The 13,129-nt window shown below is 39.6% G+C and overlaps 1 pseudogene; it reads left to right on the forward strand.

Annotated features, from left to right (window-relative positions):
* Positions 1–11,766: 11,766 nt before the first annotated feature.
* On the forward strand, positions 11,767–11,861 carry LOC118483093 (annotated as a pseudogene).
* Positions 11,862–13,129: the final 1,268 nt, after the last annotated feature.

Consider the following 13,129-nt stretch of genomic DNA (forward strand, 5'->3'; position numbering starts at 1 on the left):
CATATATAGTACATGTTTTCCATTGTGTTTTGCTATGTATGTCAAGCATGCTAGCACATTGATTTATTACACATTTGTTGCATATGTTTACTTAGCATATGTAACACATTGTTTTACATGACATTTCTGCTATGTATGTTTACTGAGCATGCTAGCACATTGTTTTACATGAACATTTCTACTAGGCATGTTTACTTAGCATTCCCAGTACATGGTTTTCACATGCTACATTGGTTATGACATTTGGTATGTTCAATCGGGACAATAATACATTCATTAACATTGATCACGCCGCTCGGACTTATGTAATGGTACCATAGGAATTGACAACTCCCGTTTCCGACTTCCTGGGTTTGTTTGGAAGTTGGGGATGACAGAATCCGACAACATAATTTAGATAAACCTTTAATTCGTTTAAGGGTTTGTCGCCACAGTCGCAAGGCTTGAATGTATGCGATTAACATTACTGTATAAATGTTTATAATCATAAAGCATTGTTTTTCTGCAAAGCATAACATTTGATTTAAACTTAGGTTTATTCAAAAACATGTTTTGTACATTTTCTATGGGGTTGAGTAACTTCTAGTTATTCATCATACATGACATTTGTTTTCACATTAGACATCATTACATAGTTAAGTAGATGATTTCCTACTTGCTATGCATTTCATTGGTTATACATGATACACATGACATTGTACACGGTTTACACCTACACGTTTTGACATGGAACAAGACATTTTGGTTGGTTAATGATAAGTGACTTGTGTAACGGGGCTATGTGTTATATGATAAAAGCATGGTGGATACGCCGCTGGTACTTCCTATATATAAGTGCTTTTATTGTATAATACATTGTTGCGTTATATGAATCACTTGGGCAAGACATGAAACATTTTATACAAGAACATGACATTGTTTTACAAAGTACACATTTTATCCAAAATTCATTTTCACTTGGTTATTCATTTAACCATGCATTATCATTTCATCATCATTTGATTTTCATTGATTTTCACATAGTTTTACAAAGGTAAACATTTTACAAGGTTCATGACTACATTCTATTAAACACTTCTTTCAAATACAAGTCATGAACCTGCATAAACAAAACCTATGTATTTCACAGGCATTTTTATGCTGACGTACCTATTTTTACATGTGTTTCAGGTGCTAATGCATAAGGATGTTTGTGCTACACTTAGGCGGACTCGGGCCTTAGTGACTTAAAAGACAGTTATTATGTTAGTTTAGTTTCAACTCAAAGACAATGTAGCTTTAAATTTTAATAATACATAACTTTAATTGCCATGGTTATTGAAATAATAATTCTGTTGCTACTCACCTCCCCGGCGTTTCCGCCGCGGTTTGTTGTTTTACGCGGCCGGGGTGTGACAGAAGAGTTGGTATCAGAGCCAATGGTTATAGGGAATTAGGTTATTAGCAATGCTTTGACCTAGACTATAACTTTCTAGGACCCTAACGCAAGTTTACTTGTGTTTAGATCTTAAAACAATACCCGTCACCTATCCTTAGGTGATTACCAAAACTTGAACACAATATTCCAAAATAGTTTTGAAATCAATCATCTATCCTTAGATGATTTCTTTTTGGCTTTATGCCTTCTGCATTTTCAAAATCTCGTCAAAGTTTTGGGTCTAAATAATGTGAACACGTGCAAACTGGAAGAGTGAATGCCTGTACCCTGAGTTTTCTGTCTAAGGCTAGAGTGTTCGTACAAATCCGCATTATCGGACCAGTCACTCTTACCTGGGAACTCTTGGGGTGAGTGTTCACTTATAGGCGAGCATGTCTTCGGTGAAACATTATTATGACTCATTTACTTTGATATGTCACCGTGTGTTGTTTGTTTGCTTTGTGGTAACAAACAAATGACCACCTTCCTTGCTTTTTGTCGATTTTATTGTTATCTCATTTTCATCACATCATCTCACTCGTTTTCTCTCATGTTTCCTCTTTTAGAATGCCTCCTCGACGTAATGTTCCTCAACCCGATGCCGAACTGGCAGCTATCATAGCACAGCAGATGGCTGCTATGCTACCTGGTCTCATAACTCAAATAAACCAAGCCACCAATAACAATGTTAATGCACCTGCTCCGTGCAACTTTAAACAGTTTAACTCGGCTAAACCGCTCAAGTTTAGTGGTACTGAAGGAGCAACAGGGCTTCTCCAGTGGTTTGAGAGTCTTGAGAGCACATTCCGCCATGTTCAGTGTCCGAACAACCGTAAGGTCGAGTTTGCTTCGAGTGTATTCCAGAAGAGGGCTCTTACCTGGTGGAATGGGGTAATGAGAGATAGAGGTGCTGATGTTGCTTTGGGTCAGACATGGGAGGAACTCAGGGCTCTCATGATGAGAGAATTTTGTCCTCGTCACGAGCAGAGGGCACTCGAAGATGAGTTCAAGGATCTGAAGCAAGTCAGTGGTGAACACCGGGCTTACACAGACAGATATGAGGAGTTAAGCTTGCTCTGTCCGACAATGGTCACGCCTTTGGATAAGGCTATTGAGAAGTACATAGACGGTTTGCCAGATCCTGTTCAGGATATTGTCACTGGTAGTCACCCTACTACCGTCCGACAGGCCATTGAACTAGCTGCTACCCTTACTGAATCCCAAATCAAGAAGGGTAAACTCCATAGAAAAGGTGACAAGAAGCAGAAACAGTCTGATAGCACCAAGGATAACAAGGGCAAGAAGGCTGCTGAGTCTTCTAAGAAATCGAGGAAGCGTAAGGCTTCCATGAATTTTGTTGTTACCGCTCAGACAAACCAGACTCCTCCTAATCAGGCAGCACAGAATCAGGTTGCACAACCTACTGCCAAAAGGCAGTATGCTGGTAATGCACCTTTGTGCAACAGATGTAACAGCCACCACCAGCCACAGATGCAATGCCGTATCTGCACGAATTGTGGCAAGTCTGGTCATCTTGCGAACACTTGCCGCTTTGCTCCTAATCAGAATCAGCCTGCTCAAAACCATGCACAGAACCCTGCCCAGAATCCTGCACGACCTCACTTTCCGCCTGGTTCATGTTTCAACTGTGGGGATCTGACCCACTACAGGAACAACTGCCCGAGGTTGGCAAATGCGAACCAAGCAACGGCTCGTGGTAGAGCTTTCAATCTGAATGCCAATGAGGCGCGTGCAGATAACGAAGTGGTGAACGGTACGTTCTTTGTTAACAACCATCCTGCTTCTGTTCTATTTGATTCGGGTGCCGATAAGAGTTTTGTGTCCTTAGCATTTGAGCCTTTGCTTGCGATGACTAGAACAAAACTAGGAAAGCCCTTGATAGTAGAAGTAGCTAGTGGTGAACCTGTTGTACTCGACTCTATTCTTCGAAATTGCCAGTTGAATCTCAATAACCATCTTTTCCCTATCGACCTCACACCGATGCAACTCGGGAGCTTTGATTTTATAGTTGGAATGGATTGGTTATCCAAGTACCATGCTGAGGTAGTATGTTTCGAGAAGCTGGTCCGTATACCGCTCTCGACTGGTGAGATCTTAGAAGTTCATGGGGAGAAACCCGTTAAACTCATGTATTGTACCCAAGCCCGCAAATACCTGCGAAAGAAGTATGTTGCTTTCTTAGCACATGTCGTAGAGGATAAACGCAAGGGTAAGACTATCCAAGATTTCACCGGGGTAACCCTTTACCCAAAAAAGACTATCCAAGATATCCCTGTTGTTCGGGATTACCCAGAGGTATTTCCTGAAGAATTACCTGGTTTAACCCCTGTGCGCCAAGTTGAGTTCCGCATTGATCTTGTACCTGGCGCAAATCCCATTGCTAAATCACCTTATCGTCTTGCACCGTCTGAGATGCAAGAGTTATCTAAGCAGCTTCAGGAGCTTTCTGACAAAGGATTCATCCGTCCAAGCTTTTCCCCTTGGGGCGCTCCTGTCCTATTCGTGAAAAAGAAAGATGGATCATTCAGGATGTGTATCGATTACCGTGAGCTTAATAAGCTTACCATCGAGAATCGATATCCCCTACCTCGCATTGATGATCTCTTTGATCAGCTACAGGGTGTTACTTGCTTTTCAAAGATTGATCTACGTTCTGGGTATCATCAACTTCGAGTTCTCAAAGAAGATATTCCCAAGACAGCTTTTCGTATGCGTTATGGTCATTATGAGTTTACTGTTATGCCTTTCGGTTTAACAAACGCTCCTGCTGTTTTCATGGACTTGATGAATAGGGTTTGTAAGCCTTATTTGGACAAGTTCATCATCGTCTTCATTGATGATATTCTGATCTATTCTAAGACTCGAGCTGATCATGAACAGCATCTTCGTCTTACAATGGAGCTCCTAAAGAAAGAGCAACTTTTCGCCAAATTCTCCAAGTGCGAATTCTGGCTTAAGGAAGTTCAATTTTTAGGGCACATCGTCAACGAACAAGGTATTCATGTAGATCCTGCCAAAATCAGTGCGATTAAGGACTGGGATACTCCTACTACTCCTACCGAGGTTCGTTCATTTCTTGGTCTAGCGGGTTATTACCGTCGTTTCATAGAAAACTTCTCCAAGATTGCGGTTCCTCTCACTGCTTTAACTCAGAAAAGCAAACCTTTTGAGTGGGGATCCAAACAGGAAGAAGCTTTCCAGACCTTGAAACAGAAACTTTGTGATGCACCTATTCTATCTTTGCCCGAGGGTAATGACGACTTTGTCGTGTACTGTGATTCATCCAACTTAGGCCTTGGCTGCGTTCTTATGCAAAGAAACAAAGTTATAGCCTATGCATCAAGACAGCTGAAAATGCACGAGAAGAACTACACCACTCATGATCTCGAGTTAGGTGCAGTAGTCTTTGCTCTCAGAATCTGGAGACACTACCTTTACGGTACAAAGTGTGTAGTGTTTACTGACCACAAGAGTCTCCAGCACATCTTCAATCAGAAAGAACTAAACATGAGGCAACGACGATGGATTGAACTCCTAAACGACTATGATTGCGAAATTCGCTACCATCCTGGTAAAGCGAATGTCGTGGCTGATGCATTGAGTCGTAAGGAACGTGTCAAGCTTCACTGTGTTCAGGTTCGATCTGACATTCAATCCCGCATAATTCAGGCTCAACATACTTGTGTTACACAAGACTTGATGGGTAAAGAGTTACCATGTTATACCAATCCTGAGCTTTAACTGAGAGATTTTGGGATTTTCTATTACGTGGGTCGTTTGTGGATCCCAAGCATAGACAATCTTCGCACCTTGCTTATGGATGAAGCTCACAAGTCTCGTTATTCTATTCATCCTGGTGCAGACAAAATGTATAAGGATCTTCGAACCCAGTACTGGTGGCCGGGTATGAAGAAGGACATTGCCTTATATGTTTCCAAATGCCTTACTTGTCTTAAGGTTAAGGCAGAACATCAACATCCCTCTGGATTATTGGAGCAACCAGAGATTCCGGTTTGGAAATGGGAAAACATTTCTTTGGATCTCATTACCAAGTTACCGCGCACTAAGAAGGGTCATGACGCCATTTGGGTTGTTGTTGATCGTCTTACAAAGTCAGCACATTTCTTGCCGATCCGTGAGAGTCTATCTGCTGATGATCTTGCTAAGATCTATGTTGATGAGATTGTATCTCGACATGGTGTTCCTTTGAACATTATATCTGACAGAGATGCTCGATTCTCGTCTCGCTTTTGGAGAACCATGCAATCTGCCATGGGTACTCAACTTCATTTGAGCTCAGCGTACCATCCGCAGATGGTCAATCTGAGAGAACAATCCAGACACTGGAGGATATGCTTAGAGCGTGTGTGATTGACTTTGGTGGTAGTTGGGATTCGCATCTACCTTTGATCGAATTCTCCTACAACAACAGTTATCACTCTAGCATCAACATGGCTCCTTTCGAAGCTTTATACGGTCGAAAATGTCGTTCACCGGTCTGCTGGAATGAGATAGGTGAAGCTCAGCTTACTGAACCTGAACTCATTTTAGAGACTACAGATAAGGTCAAGAAGATTCGAGAAAACCTTCAGACAGCTAGAAGCCGTCAGAAGTGTTACGCGAATCGACGACGCAAGCCCTTGGAATTCCAAGTTGGTGATCACGTCCTACTCAAGGTATCCCCTTGGAAAGGTGTGATTAGATATGGGAAGAAAGGAAAACTTGCACCTCGCTATGTTAGACCATTCAAGATCGTTGAAAGAGTCGGAAAAGTAGCCTACAAACTTGAGCTACCTCCTGAACTTGGAAATGTTCATCCAACATTCCACGTGTCCAATCTCAGAAAGTGTTTAGCTGATGAGAACCTCCACATACCACTTGATGAAATTCGTGTTGATAACACGATGCATTTTGTTGAGAAACCTGTGGAGATAGTGGACCGTTCATTTAAACAGTTGAAGGGCAAGCGGATTAAATTGGTCAAAGTTCGCTGGGAATCTAAACGTGGCCCAGAGTTTACTTGGGAACGTGAAGATCAGATGAAAGCGAAATATCCGCATCTATTCTCACAAGTTTCCTCTAAATAAATTTCGGGACGAAATTTCTTGAAGTAGGGGAGACTGTGACATCTGTACTTGTGATATCATTTTACAAACTCTGAACAATACAATATTAATAAAAAAGTGTGTTTTAATCCCAATGTTTCTCATTTATGTTTGGTTTTGTGCCCATGTTGATTTTTGATCGATTTTGAACCCTATATCGCTTTCTGGAGAGTTATACGCAAACTAGTGAGTAAACACGATCAGTTTAACGCAAAAAACATTCCGGAACATCATCATAAACTTAACATACCTTAAATAACCTTTGCATAACTTAGAAATAAGTTTTAAAGGCTTTGGTATCGCAAAAACAAGTTTATTCGCTCTCAGGGACTATTTGCGTCAACTTGCAAAAGTCTGCCGTTTCGTAAGACAACGTACAGTCCAGAACTTGATCATAAGTTAAACATACCATATATAACATAAACATGGCTTAGAAATAAGCTTTGATAGGTTCGGTGTGCGAAAACATGCTTACATGATCTTACAGGGACTAAAAGTGTCATAAATGGCGTAAGTTTGCATTTTCGCGCATATCTTACGTTCTGAACACATCTGGACATCCAAAATTTTTGTACACACTAAAATATTTTTATTTTAGTGATCGGCATGCAAAAATTTCTTTCGTTTCGCAATTTGGATCGTTTTCACGCTCGTTGCGATTTCTTTCGTAATTAGCCGAACAACGCAACCGTACGACTAAACGAACCGCCATCCGTGAGTTTTCCAAGCATATTTTGAGTCCCCTAAACTTTATTGACCTTGTGGAGCCTTGAAAATGGCTTAACGGGTGTCAAAAGTGCCTGAAATGAACTCAAACAAGTGCAGGGGCCAAAGCTGTCAAAAAGCAAAAATTGCTGATCTGCAGGGGCCTTACGGACCGTAAGGAGTCCCTTACGGACCGTAAGGGATTCCCAGCGACCAGAAGTTGGTTTTTAGCATTCTGTTTGATCTTTAGGGGCTGTTATGGTAAATTTATGGTGTGTTGAGCAAGTTAAGTGGTCACCAAGGCTTTTAACCTGCTTGTAACAAGTGTATGGTTGTGATTCATTGCTTAATGGCTAATCAAAACACTTGTGATGATCTTGTTACTTCACAACAACTATAAATAGCCATGCTCCCTTCTCATTTCATTGCTCATTCTCATTTCTCTTCTCTTCAATCTGCTTTGGAGCTCTCTCTCAAGCAATTGGGACTTTGTTTTCTTGTAGAAAAGATAGCAAGGACCCTTAGTGAGCATACTTTCATTCTTTTATTGCTTACTAGTTTAAATAGTCAAACAAGTGTTTGACTTTCAGTTTTGACCATTAATTGGTCAAGTCAAAGTTCAATTGAACTTTGACACGTGATTGTAATCACGATAGTTATAATCCTTCGTGATTATAACCGTTGATTACCACGTTAGCTAGTTGTAGTGTCGAGTCAAAGTTTCGGTCAAAATGCGTTTTAGCACGCATTTTGCCTCGGAACTACTTTAGGGTATCAAAACACTTTGTTTTGATACCAAATCAGTAGGTTAAACATGCTTTGACATGTTTAACTCGACACTATTAGTTTGTGCTTGTTTAGGGTCGTAATGTAAGCGGTCTATCAACCGCTTATACTTCCGAACCCGACCCGTATGATCGATCTTTAGGATCCGACCAAGCACACTTAGTGATCATAGTTTCATAGAGAATAACCACTGAGGTTATACCTTATGATCACATAGGATTGGTTAGTCATTTGCTAGTTAGCTTGTATGCCCATAGGAAATGACCAAAATGCCCTTTTGAAGCTAAAATCCGTATTTTGATTATGTGAACATATTTTTGACTTATAACCTGATTTAGTAACATGTTTAGGGATAATTGGGCATGTAAGACTTGGCATAGCACATAGTTAACCATCCGAACATAGTTTTACGCTAATGACGCCTTATAGTGACTTATGTTACCATAATGTGTCGAAACGGGTCAAAAGCACTTAGGTAGGCTTTCTAATCAGAATGTTGGGACTATTAAATCATACCATATGAGTTCAATTACTCATTTGATTTATAGAACCTCATTCTATCCTATCTCTCGATTTAGGGCCGTTTATTAACATAGTTACCTATACTAGGTGCCGGTTGATTCCGTGACCCTTGGAGCTTACATTGGTCTTATTCTCAAGACTAATTAGCAATCCCAAGTGAGTACATAGTTCCCCTCTTTTACCGTTTTCAAATATTTTGGGGTGATACACATCTACATACATGTTACTTTCATGCATTTCATGTTTTTATGACATAAACATGCTACTTTCACCTAGTACATATATAGTACATGTTTTCCATTGTGTTTTGCTATGTATGTCAAGCATGCTAGCACATTGATTTATTACACATTTGTTGCATATGTTTACTTAGCATATGTAACACATTGTTTTACATGACATTTATGCTATGTATGTTTACTGAGCATGCTAGCACATTGTTTTACATGAACATTTCTACTAGGCATGTTTACTTAGCATTCCTAGTACATGGTTTTCACATGCTACATTGGTTATGACATTTGGTATGTTCAATCGGGACAATAATACATTCATTAACATTGATCACGCCGCTCGGACTTATGCAATGGTAGCATAGGAATTGACAACTCCCGTTTCCGACTTCCTGGGTTTGTTTGGAAGTTGGGGATGACAGAATCCGACAACATAATTTAGATAAACCTTTAATTCGTTTAAGGGTTTGTCGCCACAGTCGCAAGGCTTGAATGTATGCGATTAACATTACTGCATAAATGTTTATAATCATAAAGCATTGTTTTTCTGCAAAGCATAACGTTTGATTTAAACTTAGGTTTATTCAAAAACATGTTTTGTATATTTTCTATGGGGTTGAGTAACTTCTAGTTATTCACCATACATGACATTTGTTTTCACATTAGACATCATTACATAGTTAAGTAGATGATTTCCTACTTGCTATGCATTTCATTGGTTATACATGATACACATGACATTGTACACGGTTTACACCTACACGTTTTGACATGGAACAAGACATTTTGGTTGGTTAATGATAAGTGACTTGTGTAACGGGGCTATGTGTTATATGATAAAAGCATGGTGGATACGCCGCTGGTACTTCCTATATATAAGTGCTTTTATTGTATAATACATTGTTGCGTTATATGAATCACTTGGGCAAGACATGAAACATTTTATACAAGAACATGACATTGTTTTACAAAGTACACATTTTATCCAAAATTCATTTTCACTTGGTTATTCATTTAACCATGCATTATCATTTCATCATCATTTGATTTTCATTGATTTTCACATAGTTTTACAAAGGTAAACATTTTACAAGGTTCATGACTACATTTTATTAAACACATCTTTCAAATACAAGTCATGAACCTGCATAAACAAAACCTATGTATCTCACAGGCATTTTTATGCTGACGTACCTATTTTTACATGTGTTTCAGGTGCTAATGCATAAGGATGTTTGTGCTACACTTAGGCGGACTCGGGCCTTAGTGACTTAAAAGACAGTTATTATGTTAGTTTAGTTTGAACTCAAAGACAATGTAGCTTTAAATTTTAATAATACATAACTTTAATTGCCATGGTTGTTGAAACAATAATTCTGTCACTACTCACCTCCTCGGCGTTTCCGCCGCGGTTTGTTGTTTTACGTGGCCGGGGTGTGACAATGGTGGCTCAAAGAACCGGTTCCTGTCATCTCCCTCGCTGTAGCTTGTCATTGGTTGAAATACATCCATCAAATGTGCATTCGGTGGATAGTCAACTACATACCTGCTCGAACCCTCATACTTCTTTTCACACCCAGGTGGTTTGTTTGTTTTTATTCTTTGATGCACACTTTTCATATGGTCACTAGATTCTCTACCATTCTCTTCAATAGATTCATAACTAATCACCCTAGTATGAACATCAAAGTACAACTTACGGTTCTTTTCGATCATAGTAATAACCCCGTCTCTACAGTTGATTTGAGCATTTGCTGTATAAAGAAATGGTCGACCTAAAATTACCCTTTGTTGTGATGCCAATTCGGTAGAAACATAATCTAAGACCAGAAAATCCACCAGATAGTCGAATTCTCCCAACCGAATTATGACATTCCTAACCCCTCCTCGTGGACGCCTCCAACTTTCATCCGCCAAGCTCACCATGGTGTCTATATCTTGAAGCGGACCAAAGTCATACATATCGTATAGATCACCTGGTAGCACACTCATACTCGCCTCGTAGTCCAACAATGCTTGAGGAACTTTTAATTTTCCCACTCGAATAGGCACGAGTGGTGCTCCATGCTCTTTGTCCGTTTCAACCTCGGCATCCCTTCCTATACCTGCACTCACTTTACAAGAAGATATTAGTAATGTTTCATTAAATTCACTATTAGGAACGGTACTTACCACATTGATATTAACACTTTTAATGTTTTTGGGGTTTATCACCGTGTCACTTTGTAGTTGACCTTTTCCATTATTCAAGATTGCCACTTTACTTGCAAGTTGACCCATTTGAGTGGTTAAAAATTAGATAGCTTTATCACGGATTTCATCTTTTTGCATGCGAACATCGTCCATTTGATTTCTTCGCTGCATCTTTAGTTGCATTGCCTTGAGCATCTCCATAACTTCATTTCCACCTGAAGAACTTTGACCCGAAGACCCACTTTGATCATTACCTGACTGTTGGAATTGCCTTTGAAAACCTTGATTATTGAATTGTTGGCAAGGAACAAAATTTTCTTGATTTCCTTGAAGGTTCAGGTTGGCTTGGTTTGATGGATTCCCATATCGAAAGTTCGGGTGGTTTCGTAATCCGGGGTGGTACGTATTTGAATTCATGTTGTAATTTCTACCACCCCTACCTTGACCTTGTAATGCATTCACCTCCTCATATTGCCCTTCCACTCGTTGGCAATTTTCAGCCGCATGTCCCAATTCGTTGCAAAATGCACAAACATCATAGATTTGATTAGTGGTTTGCACATTTGCATCTTCCGCCGCATGCACTTGAGTTCGGGTAATAGCTGGTCGTGCTCTCCTTGACGATTAAGCTTTCCTTTTCGATGTGACCGCCATTTGTTCAAAGAACATCCAATCATCTTGCCCATAATTGGTACCGAATGTACCATTCGTGATAGACATTAAATCACGAGCATCCTCGAAACATAAACCCTCGTGGAATGCATTCAAAAACTTCCATAGCTCTATCCCATGATGAGGGCAATTCTTAATCATCAAATTAAACCGTTCAAATGCTTCATGGAACATCTCACCTTGTTGTTGTTGGAAGCTTCTCAAGCTGCTCCTTGCATCATTCGTCTTTTGGGCAGTAAATAATTATTCTAAAAAGATTTGTTGCATTTATGCCCATGTGTAAATAGATGCCGAAGGTAAGGTGCAGAACCGTTTTTTCGCCTTGTCTTCTAGCGAAAACTGAAAGAGTACCTGTGACAACTGCGCCTACAATTATCACTAACCAATCCCAAACAATTTCGTAAGCAATAAAACCGTATGTTTTAATTCTTGGATTGTATAATTATTCATGATATTTGCACAATAACAATCCTTGTTCAAATTCAAACCCTTAATCGTTTTCTGGAAGGTTATACGCAAACTGATGCGTAAAGATAATCAGTTTAATACAACAAAAACTCCGGAAGAGTTATATAAGCTTAAAATACCTTAAATTTAGAAATAAGTTTTAAAGGGTTTGGTGTGCCAAAAATAAGTTTATTCGTTCATAGGGACTATTTGAGACAAACTGTGAAAGTCTGCCGATTCGTATAGTAACGAACATTCCGGAACTTGATCATAAGCTAAACATACCGTAAATATCCTTTACATAGCTTAGAAATAGGCTTTGAGGGGTTCGGTATGCGAAAATATTCTTATTAGATCAATAGGGACTAAAAGCGTCAAAAAGTGCATAAGTTTGCATTTACGCGCATATCTTACGTTCTGAACATATTCGGAAATCCAAAAATTTTTGTAATCATTAAAATATTCTATTTTAGTGATTGGAATGCAAAAATACCACTCGTCGCGTAATTTGGATTGTTTTCGCGTCCGTTCGAGTTTTCGTCGTAATTAACTTAATAACGCGACCGTACGACCAAACGAACCGACATCCGAGATGTTTTCAAGCATATTTCATGTTCCGTATACTTTGACTTCATTATAGAGCCTTGAAATTGGGTTAACGGGGCTTAAACGTGTCGAAAAACAAGTTTATAGCATGCAGGGGCCTGTTTTGCCAAAATTTGAAAGTCTGACCTGTAGTCTCTCGCCTGGGGCGAAGACTGTTGCTTATATCTTCGCGGCCCGCGACAGATAGATCAGACAGAAACATTGAATCTGGCATTTCAGCCTGTTTCCACTTATTTTAACCTATGATTTGGGATACCATGAGTTTGTTTTTGGATTCCCCTTGTATTAGAAACTATGGGCCACATATGTATGGTTGAGATCAAGCCTTGATCCGTGCAAAAAACACATGTTTCCTATAAATACCCATCAAGTTCATTCTTGTTCCTTGCTCAAATTTGTTGGTTCATACATCTGTCGACTTC

Source organism: Helianthus annuus, chromosome 1, assembly GCF_002127325.2.
Source record: "Helianthus annuus cultivar XRQ/B chromosome 1, HanXRQr2.0-SUNRISE, whole genome shotgun sequence".
Lineage (NCBI taxonomy): Eukaryota > Viridiplantae > Streptophyta > Magnoliopsida > Asterales > Asteraceae > Helianthus > Helianthus annuus.